This window comes from Doryrhamphus excisus, linkage group LG19, assembly GCF_037039965.1.
Source record: "Doryrhamphus excisus strain RoL-2023G ecotype Guam linkage group LG19, RoL_Dexc_Guam_v1.1, whole genome shotgun sequence".
Lineage (NCBI taxonomy): Eukaryota > Metazoa > Chordata > Actinopteri > Syngnathiformes > Syngnathidae > Doryrhamphus > Doryrhamphus excisus.
Window position 1 is genome coordinate 311,853 of NC_136375.1, and position 14,021 is coordinate 325,873.

Genomic DNA, 14,021 nt, shown 5'->3' on the forward strand with positions numbered 1-14,021 from the left:
GGCTGGCCCTTTAAGCTGGCCCTCTAAGGCTGGCCCTTTAAGCTGGCCCTCTAAGGCTGGCCCTTTAAGGCTGGCCCTTTAAGGCTGGCCCTTTAAGCTGGCCCCTTAAGGCTGGCCCTTTAAGCTGGCCCTCTAAGGCTGGCCCTTTAAGGCTGGCCCTTTAAGGCTGGCCCTTTAAGGCTGGCCCTCTAAGGTTGGCCCTTTAAGGCTGGCCCTTTAAGCTGGCCCCTTAAGGCTGGCCCTTTAAGCTGGCCCTTTAAGGCTGGCCCTTTAAGCTGGCCCTTTAAGGCTGGCCCTTTAAGCTGGCCCTCTAAGGCTGGCCCTTTAAGGCTGGCCCTTTAAGGCTGGCCCTTTAAGCTGGCCCCTTAGGGCTGATCCTCTAAGGCTGGACCTCTAAGGCTGGCCCTTTAAGCTTGCCCTTTAAGGCTGGCCCTTTAAGCTGGCCCCTTAAGGCTGGCCCTTTAAGGCTGGCCCTTTAAGGCTGGCCCTTTAAGCTGGCCCTCTAAGGTTGGCCCTTTAAGGCTTGCCCTTTAAGGCTGGCCCTTTAAGCTGGCCCCTTAAGGCTGGCCCTTTAAGCTGGCCCTCTAAGGCTGGCCCTTTAAGGCTGGCCCTTTAAGGCTGGCCCTTTAAGGCTTGCCCTCTAAGGCTGGCCCTCTAAGGCTGGCCCTTTAAACTGGCCCCTTAAGGCTGGCCATCTAAGGCTGGCCCTTTAAGCTGGCTCTTTAAGGCTGGCCCTTTAAGGCTGGCCCTTTAAGCTGGCCCTTTAAGGCTGGCCCTTTAAGCTGGCCCTCTAAGGCTGGCCCTTTAAGGCTGGCCCTTTAAGGCTGGCCCTTTAAGCTGGCCCCTTAAGGCTGGCCCTTTAAGGCTGGCCCTTTAAGCTGGCCCTTTAAGGTTGGCCCTTTAAGCTGGCCCTGTAAAGCTGGCCCTCTAAGGCTGGCCCTTTAAGCTGGCCCTTTAAGGCTGGCCCTTTAAGCTGGCCCTCTAAGGCTGGCCCTTTAAGGCTGGCCCTTTAAGGCTGGCCCTTTAAGCTGGCCCCTTAAGGCTGGCCCTCTAAGGCTGGCCCTTTAAGCTGGCCCTTTAAGCAGGCCCTCTAAGGCTGGCCCTTTAAGCTGGCCCTCTAAGGCTGGCCCTTTAAGGCTTGCCCTTTAAGGCTGGCCCTTTAAGCTGGCCCCTTAAGGCTGGCCCTTTAAGCTGGCCCTCAAAGGCTGGCCCTTTAAGCTGGCCCTTTAAGGCTGGCCCTTTAAGCTGGCCCTTTAAAGCTGGCCCTCTAAGGCTGGCCCTTTAAGACTGGCCCTTTAAGGCTGGCCCTTTAAGCTGGCCCCTTAAGGCTGGCCCTTTAAGCAGGCCCTCTAAGGCTGGCCCTTTAAGCTGGCCCTTAAGGCTGGCCCTTTAAGGCTTGCCCTTTAAGGCTGGCCCTTTAAGCTGGCCCCTTAAGGCTGGCCCTTTAAGCTGGCCCTCAAAGGCTGGCCCTTTAAGCTGGCCCTTTAAGGCTGGCCCTTTAAGCTGGCCCTTTAAAGCTGGCCCTCTAAGGCTGGCCCTTTAAGACTGGCCCTTTAAGGCTGGCCCTTTAAGGCTGGCCCTTTAAGCTGGCCCCTTAAGGCTTGCCCTTTAAGCTGGCCCTCTAAGGCTGGCCCTTTAAGCTGGCCATCTAAGGCTGGCCCTTTAAGGCTGGCCCTTTAAGCTGGCCCCTTAGGGCTGGCCCTCTAAGGCTGGCCCTTTAAGCTGGCCCTTTAAGGCTGGCCCTTTAAGCTGGCCCTCTAAGGCTGGCCCTTTAAGGCTGGCCCTTTAAGCTGGCCCCTTAAGGCTGGCCCTCTAAGGCTGGCCCTTTAAGCTGGCCCTTTAAGGCTGGCCCTTTAAGCTGGCCCTTTAAGGCTGGCCCTTTAAGGCCGGCCCTTTAAGCTGGCCTTTTAAGGCTGGCCCTTTAAGCTGGCCCTTTAAGGCTGGCCCTCTAAGGCTGGCCCTTTAAGACTGGCCCTTTAAAGCTGGCCCTTTAAGGCTGGCCCTTTAAGCTGGCCCTTTAAGGCTGGCCCTCTAAGGTTGGCCCTTTAAGGCTGGCCCTTTAAGGCTTGCCCTTTAAGCTGGCCCCTTAAGGCTGGCCCTTTAAGCTAACCCTCTAAGGCTGGCCCTTTAAGCTGGCCCTCTAAGGCTGGCCCTTTAAGCTGGCCCTTTAAGGCTGGCCCTTTAAGCTGGCCCTTTAAGGCTGGCCCTTTAAGGCTGGCCCTTTAAGGCTGGCCCTTTAAGCTGGCCCCTTAAGGCTGGCCCTTTAAGCAGGCCCTCTAAGGCTGGCCCTTTAAGATGGCCCTCTAAGGCTGGCCCTTTAAGGCTTGCCCTTTAAGGCTGGCCCTTTAAGCTGGCCCCTTAAGGCTGGCCCTTTAAGCTGGCCCTCAAAGGCTGGCCCTTTAAGCTGGCCCTTTAAGGCTGGCCTTTTAAGCTGGCCCTTTAAAGCTGGCCCTCTAAGGCTGGCCCTTTAAGACTGGCCCTTTAAGGCTGGCCCTTTAAGGCTGGCCCTTTAAGCTGGCCCCTTAAGGCTTGCCCTTTAAGCTGGCCCTCTAAGGCTGGCCCTTTAAGCTGGCCATCTAAGGCTGGCCCTTTAAGGCTGGCCCTTTAAGGCTGGCCCTTTAAGCTGGCCCCTTAAGGCTGGCCCTCTAAGGCTGGCCCTTTAAGCTGGCCCTTTAAGGCTGGCCCTTTAAGGCCGGCCCTTTAAGCTGGCCTTTTAAGGCTGGCCCTTTAAGCTGGCCCTTTAAGGCTGGCCCTCTAAGGCTGGCCCTTTAAGACTGGCCCTTTAAAGCTGGCCCTTTAAGGCTGGCCCTTTAAGCTGGCCCTTTAAGGCTGGCCCTCTAAGGTTGGCCCTTTAAGGCTGGCCCTTTAAGGCTTGCCCTTTAAGCTGGCCCCTTAAGGCTGGCCCTTTAAGCTAACCCTCTAAGGCTGGCCCTTTAAGCTGGCCCTCTAAGGCTGGCCCTTTAAGCTGGCCCTTTAAGGCTGGCCCTTTAAGCTGGCCCTTTAAGGCTGGCCCTTTAAGGCTGGCCCTTTAAGGCTGGCCCTTTAAGCTGGCCCCTTAAGGCTGGCCCTTTAAGCAGGCCCTCTAAGGCTGGCCCTTTAAGCTGGCCCTCTAAGGCTGGCCCTTTAAGGCTTGCCCTTTAAGGCTGGCCCTTTAAGCTGGCCCCTTAAGGCTGGCCCTTTAAGCTGGCCCTCAAAGGCTGGCCCTTTAAGCTGGCCCTTTAAGGCTGGCCTTTTAAGCTGGCCCTTTAAAGCTGGCCCTCTAAGGCTGGCCCTTTAAGACTGGCCCTTTAAGGCTGGCCCTTTAAGGCTGGCCCTTTAAGCTGGCCCCTTAAGGCTTGCCCTTTAAGCTGGCCCTCTAAGGCTGGCCCTTTAAGCTGGCCATCTAAGGCTGGCCCTTTAAGGCTGGCCCTTTAAGGCTGGCCCTTTAAGCTGGCCCCTTAAGGCTGGCCCTCTAAGGCTGGCCCTTTAAGCTGGCCCTTTAAGGCTGGCCCTTTAAGCTGGCCCTCTAAGGCTGGCCCTTTAAGGCTGGCCCTTTAAGCTGGCCCCTTAAGGCTGGCCCTCTAAGGCTGGCCCTTTAAGCTGGCCCTTTAAGGCTGGCCCTTTAAGCTGGCCCTTTAAGGCTGGCCCTTTAAGGCCGGCCCTTTAAGCTGGCCTTTTAAGGCTGGCCCTTTAAGCTGGCCCTTTAAGGCTGGCCCTCTAAGGCTGGCCCTTTAAGACTGGCCCTTTAAAGCTGGCCCTTTAAGGCTGGCCCTTTAAGCTGGCCCTTTAAGGCTGGCCCTCTAAGGTTGGCCCTTTAAGGCTGGCCCTTTAAGGCTTGCCCTTTAAGCTGGCCCCTTAAGGCTGGCCCTTTAAGCTAACCCTCTAAGGCTGGCCCTTTAAGCTGGCCCTCTAAGGCTGGCCCTTTAAGCTGGCCCTTTAAGCCTGGCCCTTTAAGCTGACCCTGTAAAGCTGGCCCTCTAAGGCTGGCCCTTTAAGACTGGCCCTTTAAGGCTGGCCCTTTAAGGCTGGCCCTTTAAGCTGGCCCCTTAAGGCTGGCCCTTTAAGCTGGCCCTGTAAAGCTGGCCCTCTAAGGCTGGCCCTTTAAGCTGGCCCTTTAAGGCTGACCCTTTAAGCTGGCCCTCTAAGGCTGGCCCTTTAAGGCTGGCCCTTTAAGCTGGCCCCTTAAGGCTGGCCCTCTAAGGCTGGCCCTTTAAGCTGGCCCTTTAAGGCTGGCCCTTTAAGGCTGGCCCTTTAAGCTGGCCCCTTAAGGCTGGCCCTCTAAGGCTGGCCCTTTAAGCTGGCCCTTTAAGGCTGGCCCTTTAAGGCTGGCCCTTTAAGCTGGCCCCTTAAGGCTGGCCCTTTAAGCTGGCCCTCTAAGGCTGGCCCTTTAAGCTGGCCCTCTAAGGCTGGCCCTTTAAGGCTGGCCCTTTAAGGCTGGCCCTTTAAGCTGGCCCCTTAAGGCTGGCCCTTTAAGCTGGCCCTCTAAGGCTGGCCCTTTAAGGCTGGCCCTTTAAGGCTGGCCCTTTAAGGCTGGCCCTCTAAGGTTGGCCCTTTAAGGCTGGCCCTTTAAGCTGGCCCCTTAAGGCTGGCCCTTTAAGCTGGCCCTTTAAGGCTGGCCCTTTAAGCTGGCCCTTTAAGGCTGGCCCTTTAAGCTGGCCCTCTAAGGCTGGCCCTTTAAGGCTGGCCCTTTAAGGCTGGCCCTTTAAGCTGGCCCCTTAGGGCTGATCCTCTAAGGCTGGACCTCTAAGGCTGGCCCTTTAAGCTTGCCCTTTAAGGCTGGCCCTTTAAGCTGGCCCCTTAAGGCTGGCCCTTTAAGCTGGCCCTCTAAGGCTGGCCCTTTAAGGCTGGCCCTTTAAGGCTGGCCCTTTAAGGCTGGCCCTCTAAGGCTGGCCCTTTAAGGCTGGCCCTTTAAGCTGGCCCCTTAAGGCTGGCCCTTTAAGCTGGCCCTTTAAGGCTGGCCCTTTAAGCTGGCCCTTTAAGGCTGGCCCTTTAAGCTGGCCCTCTAAGGCTGGCCCTTTAAGGCTGGCCCTTTAAGGCTGGCCCTTTAAGCTGGCCCCTTAAGGCTGGCCCTTTAAGCTGGACCTCTAAGGCTGGCCCTTTAAGCTGGCCCTCTAAGGTTGGCCCTTTAAGGCTTGCCCTTTAAGGCTGGCCCTTTAAGCTGGCCCCTTAAGGCTGGCCCTTTAAGCTGGCCCTCTAAGGCTGGCCCTTTAAGGCTGGCCCTTTAAGGCTGGCCCTTTAAGGCTTGCCCTCTAAGGCTGGCCCTCTAAGGCTGGCCCTTTAAACTGGCCCCTTAAGGCTGGCCATCTAAGGCTGGCCCTTTAAGCTGGCTCTTTAAGGCTGGCCCTTTAAGGCTGGCCCTTTAAGCTGGCCCTTTAAGGCTGGCCCTTTAAGCTGGCCCTCTAAGGCTGGCCCTTTAAGGCTGGCCCTTTAAGGCTGGCCCTTTAAGCTGGCCCCTTAAGGCTGGCCCTTTAAGGCTGGCCCTTTAAGCTGGCCCTTTAAGGTTGGCCCTTTAAGCTGGCCCTGTAAAGCTGGCCCTCTAAGGCTGGCCCTTTAAGCTGGCCCTTTAAGGCTGGCCCTTTAAGCTGGCCCTCTAAGGCTGGCCCTTTAAGGCTGGCCCTTTAAGGCTGGCCCTTTAAGCTGGCCCCTTAAGGCTGGCCCTCTAAGGCTGGCCCTTTAAGCTGGCCCTTTAAGCAGGCCCTCTAAGGCTGGCCCTTTAAGCTGGCCCTCTAAGGCTGGCCCTTTAAGGCTTGCCCTTTAAGGCTGGCCCTTTAAGCTGGCCCCTTAAGGCTGGCCCTTTAAGCTGGCCCTCAAAGGCTGGCCCTTTAAGCTGGCCCTTTAAGGCTGGCCCTTTAAGCTGGCCCTTTAAAGCTGGCCCTCTAAGGCTGGCCCTTTAAGACTGGCCCTTTAAGGCTGGCCCTTTAAGCTGGCCCCTTAAGGCTGGCCCTTTAAGCAGGCCCTCTAAGGCTGGCCCTTTAAGCTGGCCCTTAAGGCTGGCCCTTTAAGGCTTGCCCTTTAAGGCTGGCCCTTTAAGCTGGCCCCTTAAGGCTGGCCCTTTAAGCTGGCCCTCAAAGGCTGGCCCTTTAAGCTGGCCCTTTAAGGCTGGCCCTTTAAGCTGGCCCTTTAAAGCTGGCCCTCTAAGGCTGGCCCTTTAAGACTGGCCCTTTAAGGCTGGCCCTTTAAGGCTGGCCCTTTAAGCTGGCCCCTTAAGGCTTGCCCTTTAAGCTGGCCCTCTAAGGCTGGCCCTTTAAGCTGGCCATCTAAGGCTGGCCCTTTAAGGCTGGCCCTTTAAGCTGGCCCCTTAGGGCTGGCCCTCTAAGGCTGGCCCTTTAAGCTGGCCCTTTAAGGCTGGCCCTTTAAGCTGGCCCTCTAAGGCTGGCCCTTTAAGGCTGGCCCTTTAAGCTGGCCCCTTAAGGCTGGCCCTCTAAGGCTGGCCCTTTAAGCTGGCCCTTTAAGGCTGGCCCTTTAAGCTGGCCCTTTAAGGCTGGCCCTTTAAGGCCGGCCCTTTAAGCTGGCCTTTTAAGGCTGGCCCTTTAAGCTGGCCCTTTAAGGCTGGCCCTCTAAGGCTGGCCCTTTAAGACTGGCCCTTTAAAGCTGGCCCTTTAAGGCTGGCCCTTTAAGCTGGCCCTTTAAGGCTGGCCCTCTAAGGTTGGCCCTTTAAGGGTGGCCCTTTAAGGCTTGCCCTTTAAGCTGGCCCCTTAAGGCTGGCCCTTTAAGCTAACCCTCTAAGGCTGGCCCTTTAAGCTGGCCCTCTAAGGCTGGCCCTTTAAGCTGGCCCTTTAAGGCTGGCCCTTTAAGCTGGCCCTTTAAGGCTGGCCCTTTAAGGCTGGCCCTTTAAGGCTGGCCCTTTAAGCTGGCCCCTTAAGGCTGGCCCTTTAAGCAGGCCCTCTAAGGCTGGCCCTTTAAGCTGGCCCTCTAAGGCTGGCCCTTTAAGGCTTGCCCTTTAAGGCTGGCCCTTTAAGCTGGCCCCTTAAGGCTGGCCCTTTAAGCTGGCCCTCAAAGGCTGGCCCTTTAAGCTGGCCCTTTAAGGCTGCCCTTTTAAGCTGGCCCTTTAAAGCTGGCCCTCTAAGGCTGGCCCTTTAAGACTGGCCCTTTAAGGCTGGCCCTTTAAGGCTGGCCCTTTAAGCTGGCCCCTTAAGGCTTGCCCTTTAAGCTGGCCCTCTAAGGCTGGCCCTTTAAGCTGGCCATCTAAGGCTGGCCCTTTAAGGCTGGCCCTTTAAGGCTGGCCCTTTAAGCTGGCCCCTTAAGGCTGGCCCTCTAAGGCTGGCCCTTTAAGCTGGCCCTTTAAGGCTGGCCCTTTAAGCTGGCCCTCTAAGGCTGGCCCTTTAAGGCTGGCCCTTTAAGCTGGCCCCTTAAGGCTGGCCCTCTAAGGCTGGCCCTTTAAGCTGGCCCTTTAAGGCTGGCCCTTTAAGCTGGCCCTTTAAGGCTGGCCCTTTAAGGCCGGCCCTTTAAGCTGGCCTTTTAAGGCTGGCCCTTTAAGCTGGCCCTTTAAGGCTGGCCCTCTAAGGCTGGCCCTTTAAGACTGGCCCTTTAAAGCTGGCCCTTTAAGGCTGGCCCTTTAAGCTGGCCCTTTAAGGCTGGCCCTCTAAGGTTGGCCCTTTAAGGCTGGCCCTTTAAGGCTTGCCCTTTAAGCTGGCCCCTTAAGGCTGGCCCTTTAAGCTAACCCTCTAAGGCTGGCCCTTTAAGCTGGCCCTCTAAGGCTGGCCCTTTAAGCTGGCCCTTTAAGCCTGGCCCTTTAAGCTGACCCTGTAAAGCTGGCCCTCTAAGGCTGGCCCTTTAAGACTCGCCCTTTAAGGCTGGCCCTTTAAGGCTGGCCCTTTAAGCTGGCCCCTTAAGGCTGGCCCTTTAAGCTGGCCCTGTAAAGCTGGCCCTCTAAGGCTGGCCCTTTAAGCTGGCCCTTTAAGGCTGACCCTTTAAGCTGGCCCTCTAAGGCTGGCCCTTTAAGGCTGGCCCTTTAAGGCCGGCCCTTTAAGCTGGCCCTTTAAGGCTGGCCCTTTAAGGCTGGCCCTTTAAGCTGGCCCTTTAAGGCTGGCCCTTTAAGCTGGCCCTTTAAGGCTGGCCCTTTAAGGCTGGCCCTTTAAGGCTGGCCCTTTAAGCTGGCCCCTTAAGGCTGGCCCTTTAAGCTGGCCCTCTAAGGCTGGCCCTTTAAGGCTTGCCCTTTAAGGCTGGCCCTTTAAGCTGGCCCTTTAAGCTGGCCCCTTATGGCTGGCCCTTTAAGCTGGCCCTCTAAGGCTGGCCCTTTAAGGCTGGCCCTTTAAGCTGGCCCTCTAAGGCTGGCCCTTTAAGGCTGGCCCTTTAAGGCTTGCCCTTTAAGGCTGGCCCTTTAAGCTGGCCCCTTAAGGCTGGCCATTTAAGCTGGCCCCTTAAAGCTGGCCCCTTAAGGCTGGCCCTTTAAGCTGGCCCTCTAAGGCAGGCCCTTTAAGCTGGCCCCTTAAGGCTGGCCCTTTAAGCTGGCCCTGTAAAGCTGGCCCTCTAAGGCTGGCCCTTTAAGCTGGCCCTTTAAGGCTGGCCCTTTAAGCTGGCCATCTAAGGCTGGCCCTTTAAGGCTGGCCCTTTAAGGCTGGCCCTTTAAGCTGGCCCCTTAAGGCTGGCCCTCTAAGGCTGGCCCTTTAAGCTGGCCCTTTAAGGCTGGCCCTTTAAGCTGGCCCTCTAAGGCTGGCCCTTTAAGGCTGGCCCTTTAAGCTGGCCCCTTAAGGCTGGCCCTCTAAGGCTGGCCCTTTAAGCTGGCCCTTTAAGGCTGGCCCTTTAAGCTGGCCCTTTAAGGCTGGCCCTTTAAGGCCGGCCCTTTAAGCTGGCCTTTTAAGGCTGGCCCTTTAAGCTGGCCCTTTAAGGCTGGCCCTCTAAGGCTGGCCCTTTAAGACTGGCCCTTTAAAGCTGGCCCTTTAAGGCTGGCCCTTTAAGCTGGCCCTTTAAGGCTGGCCCTCTAAGGTTGGCCCTTTAAGGCTGGCCCTTTAAGGCTTGCCCTTTAAGCTGGCCCCTTAAGGCTGGCCCTTTAAGCTAACCCTCTAAGGCTGGCCCTTTAAGCTGGCCCTCTAAGGCTGGCCCTTTAAGCTGGCCCTTTAAGCCTGGCCCTTTAAGCTGACCCTGTAAAGCTGGCCCTCTAAGGCTGGCCCTTTAAGACTCGCCCTTTAAGGCTGGCCCTTTAAGGCTGGCCCTTTAAGCTGGCCCCTTAAGGCTGGCCCTTTAAGCTGGCCCTGTAAAGCTGGCCCTCTAAGGCTGGCCCTTTAAGCTGGCCCTTTAAGGCTGACCCTTTAAGCTGGCCCTCTAAGGCTGGCCCTTTAAGGCTGGCCCTTTAAGCTGGCCCCTTAAGGCTGGCCCTCTAAGGCTGGCCCTTTAAGCTGGCCCTTTAAGGCTGGCCCTTTAAGCTGGCCCTTTAAGGCTGGCCCTTTAAGGCCGGCCCTTTAAGCTGGCCCTTTAAGGCTGGCCCTTTAAGGCTGGCCCTTTAAGCTGGCCCTTTAAGGCTGGCCCTTTAAGCTGGCCCTTTAAGGCTGGCCCTTTAAGGCTGGCCCTTTAAGGCTGGCCCTTTAAGCTGGCCCCTTAAGGCTGGCCCTTTAAGCTGGCCCTCTAAGGCTGGCCCTTTAAGCTGGCCCTCTAAGGCTGGCCCTTTAAGGCTTGCCCTTTAAGGCTGGCCCTTTAAGCTGGCCCTTTAAGCTGGCCCCTTATGGCTGGCCCTTTAAGCTGGCCCTCTAAGGCTGGCCCTTTAAGGCTGGCCCTTTAAGCTGGCCCTCTAAGGCTGGCCCTTTAAGGCTGGCCCTTTAAGGCTTGCCCTTTAAGGCTGGCCCTTTAAGCTGGCCCCTTAAGGCTGGCCCTTTAAGCTGGCCCCTTAAAGCTGGCCCCTTAAGGCTGGCCCTTTAAGCTGGCCCTCTAAGGCTGGCCCTTTAAGCTGGCCCCTTAAGGCTGGCCCTTTAAGCTGGCCCTGTAAAGCTGGCCCTCTAAGGCTGGCCCTTTAAGCTGGCCCTTTAAGGCTGACCCTTTAAGCTGGCCCTCTAAGGCTGGCCCTTTAAGGCTGGCCCTTTAAGCTGGCCCCTTAAGGCTGGCCCTTTAAGGCTGGCCCTTTAAGGCAGGCCCTTTAAGCTGGCCCTTTAAGGCTGGCCCTTTAAGGCTGGCCCTTTAAGCTGGCCCTTTAAGGCTGGCCCTTTAAGCTGGCCCTTTAAGGCTGGCCCTTTAAGGCTGGCCCTTTAAGGCTGGCCCTTTAAGCTGGCCCCTTAAGGCTGGCCCTTTAAGCTGGCCCTCTAAGGCTGGCCCTTTAAGCTGGCCCTCTAAGGCTGGCCCTTTAAGGCTTGCCCTTTAAGGCTGGCCCTTTTAGCTGGCCCCTTAAGGCTGGCCCTTTAAGCTGGCCCTCTAAGGCTGGCCCTTTAAGGCTGGCCCTTTAAGGCTGGCCCTTTAAGGCTGGCCCTCTAAGGCTGGCCCTTTAAGGCTGGCCCTTTAAGCTGGCCCCTTAAGGCTGGCCCTTTAAGCTGGCCCTTTAAGGCTGGCCCTTTAAGCTGGCCCTTTAAGGCTGGCCCTTTAAGCTGGCCCTCTAAGGCTGGCCCTTTAAGGCTGGCCCTTTAAGGCTGGCCCTTTAAGCTGGCCCCTTAGGGCTGGCCCTCTAAGGCTGGCCCTTTAAGCTGGCCCTTTAAGGCTGGCCCTGTAAGCTGGCCCTTTAAGGCTGGCCCTTTAAGGCCGGCCCTTTAAGCTGGCCCTTTAAGGCTGGCCCTTTAAGCTGGCCCTTTAAGGCTGGCCCTTTAAGCTGGCCCTTTAAGGCTGGCCCTTTAAGGCTGGCCCTTTAAGGCTGGCCCTTTAAGCTGGCCCCTTAAGGCTGGCCCTTTAAGCTGGCCCTCTAAGGCTGGCCCTTTAAGCTGGCCCTCTAAGGTTGGCCCTTTAAGGCTTGCCCTTTAAGGCTGGCCCTTTAAGCTGGCCCCTTAAGGCTGGCCCTTTAAGGCTGGCCCTTTAAGGCTGGCCCTTTAAGGCTTGCCCTCTAAGGCTGGCCCTTTAAGGCTGGCCCTCTAAGGCTGGCCCTTTAAGCTGGCCCCTTAAGGCTGGCCATCTAAGGCTGGCCCTTTAAGACTGGCCCTTTAAGGCTGGCCCTTTAAGGCTGGCCCTTTAAGGCTGGCCCCTTAAGGCTGGCCATCTAAGGCTGGCCCTTTAAGCTGGCCCCTTAAAGCTGGCCCCTTAAGGCTGGCCCTTTAAGCTGGCCCTCTAAGGCTGGCCCTTTAAGCTGGCCCCTTAAGGCTGGCCCTTTAAGCTGGCCCTGTAAAGCTGGCCCTCTAAGGCTGGCCCTTTAAGCTGGCCCTTTAAGGCTGACCCTTTAAGCTGGCCCTCTAAGGCTGGCCCTTTAAGGCTGGCCCTTTAAGCTGGCCCCTTAAGGCTGGCCCTCTAAGGCTGGCCCTTTAAGCTGGCCCTTTAAGGCTGGCCCTTTAAGCTGGCCCTTTAAGGCTGGCCCTTTAAGGCAGGCCCTTTAAGCTGGCCCTTTAAGGCTGGCCCTTTAAGGCTGGCCCTTTAAGCTGGCCCTTTAAGGCTGGCCCTTTAAGCTGGCCCTTTAAGGCTGGCCCTTTAAGGCTGGCCCTTTAAGGCTGGCCCTTTAAGCTGGCCCCTTAAGGCTGGCCCTTTAAGCTGGCCCTCTAAGGCTGGCCCTTTAAGCTGGCCCTCTAAGGCTGGCCCTTTAAGGTTTGCCTTTTAAGGCTGGCCCTTTTAGCTGGCCCCTTAAGGCTGGCCCTTTAAGCTGGCCCTCTAAGGCTGGCCCTTTAAGGCTGGCCCTTTAAGGCTGGCCCTTTAAGGCTGGCCCTCTAAGGCTGGCCCTTTAAGGCTGGCCCTTTAAGCTGGCCCCTTAAGGCTGGCCCTTTAAGCTGGCCCTTTAAGGCTGGCCCTTTAAGCTGGCCCTTTAAGGCTGGCCCTTTAAGCTGGCCCTCTAAGGCTGGCCCTTTAAGGCTGGCCCTTTAAGGCTGGCCCTTTAAGCTGGCCCCTTAGGGCTGGCCCTCTAAGGCTGGCCCTTTAAGCTGGCCCTTTAAGGCTGGCCCTGTAAGCTGGCCCTTTAAGGCTGGCCCTTTAAGGCCGGCCCTTTAAGCTGGCCCTTTAAGGCTGGCCCTTTAAGCTGGCCCTTTAAGGCTGGCCCTTTAAGCTGGCCCTTTAAGGCTGGCCCTTTAAGGCTGGCCCTTTAAGGCTGGCCCTTTAAGCTGGCCCCTTAAGGCTGGCCCTTTAAGCTGGCCCTCTAAGGCTGGCCCTTTAAGCTGGCCCTCTAAGGTTGGCCCTTTAAGGCTTGCCCTTTAAGGCTGGCCCTTTAAGCTGGCCCCTTAAGGCTGGCCCTTTAAGGCTGGCCCTTTAAGGCTGGCCCTTTAAGGCTTGCCCTCTAAGGCTGGCCCTTTAAGGCTGGCCCTCTAAGGCTGGCCCTTTAAGCTGGCCCCTTAAGGCTGGCCATCTAAGGCTGGCCCTTTAAGACTGGCCCTTTAAGGCTGGCCCTTTAAGGCTGGCCCTTTAAGGCTGGCCCCTTAAGGCTGGCCATCTAAGGCTGGCCCTTTAAGCTGGCCCTTTAAGGCTGGCCCTTTAAGCTGGCCCTTTAAGGCTGGCCCTCTAAGGCTGGCCCTTTAAGACTGGCCCTTTAAGGCTGGCTCTTTAAGACTGGCCCTTTAAGCTGGCCCCTTAAGGCTGGCCCTTTAAGCTGGCCCTTTAAGGCTGGCCCTTTAAGCTGGCCCTCTAAGGCTGGCCCTTTAAGGCTGGCCCTTTAAGGCTTGCCCTTTAAGGCTGGCCCTTTAAGCTGGCCCTTTAAGCTGGCCCTTTAAGGCTGGCCCTTTAAGCTGGCCCTTTAAGGCTGGCCCTTTAAGCTGGCCCTCTAAGGCTGGCCCTTTAAGGCTGGCCCTTTAAGATGGCCCCTTAAGGCTGGCCCTCTAAGGCTGGCCCTTTAATGTTGGCCCTTTAAGGCTGGCCCTTTAAGCTGGCCCTCTAAGGCTGGCCCTTTAAGACTGGCCCTTTAAGCTGGCCCCTTAAGGCTGGCCCTTTAAGGCTGGCCCTTTAAGCTGGCCCTTTAAGGCTGTCCCTTTAAGGCTGGCCCTTTAAGCTGGCCCTCTAAGGCTGACCCTTTAAGGCTGGCCCTTTAAAGCTTGCCCTTTAAGGCTGGCCCTTTAAGCTGGCCCCTTAAGGCTGGCCCTTTAAGCTGGCCCCTTAAAGCTGGCCCTTTAAGCTGGCCCTCTAAGGCTGGCCCTTTAAGCTGGCCCTTTAAGCCTGGCCCTTTAAGATGGCCCTTTAAGTCTGGCCCTCTAAGGCTGGCCCTTTAAGGCTGGCCCTTTAAGCTGGCCCTTTAAGGCTGGCCCTTTAAGGCTGGCCCTTTAAGCTGGCCCTTTAAGGCTGGCCCTTTAAGCTGGCCCTTTAAGGCTGGCCCTTTAAGGCTGGCCCTCTAAGGCTGGCCCTTTAAGACTGGCCCTTTAAAGCTGGCCCCTTAAGGCTGGCCCTTTAAGCTGGCCCTCTAAGACTGGCCCTTTAAGCTGGCCCTCTAAGGCTGGCCCTTTAAGGCTGGCCCTTTAAGGCTTGCCCTTTAAGGCTGGCCCTTTAAGCTGGCCCTTTAAGGCTGGCCCTTTAAGATGGCCCTTTAAGGCTGGCCCTTTAAGGCTGGCCCTTTAAGCTGGCCCTTTAAAGCTGGCCCTCTAAGGCTGGCCCTTTAAGACTGGCCCTTTAAGGCTGGCCCTTTAAGGCTGGCCCTTTAAGCTGGCCCCTTAAGGCTGGCCCTTTAAGCTGGCCCTCTAAGGCTGGCCCTTTAAGGCTGGCCCTTTAAGGCTTGCCCTTTAAGGCTGGCCCTTTAAGGCTGGCCCTTTAAGGCTGGCCCTTTAAGGCCGGCCCTTTAAGCTGGCCCTTTAAGGCTGGCCCTTTAAGCTGGCCCTTCAAGGCTGGCCCTCTAAGGCTGGCCCTTTAAGACTGGCCCTTTAAGCTGGCCCTTTAAGGCTGGCCCTTTAAGGCTGGCCCTTTAAGCTGGCCCTTTAAGGCTGGCCCTCTAAGGCTGGCCCTTTAAGGCTGGCCCTTTAAGGCTGGCCCTTTAAGCTGGCCCCATAAGGCTGGCCCTTTAAGCTGGCCCTCTAAGG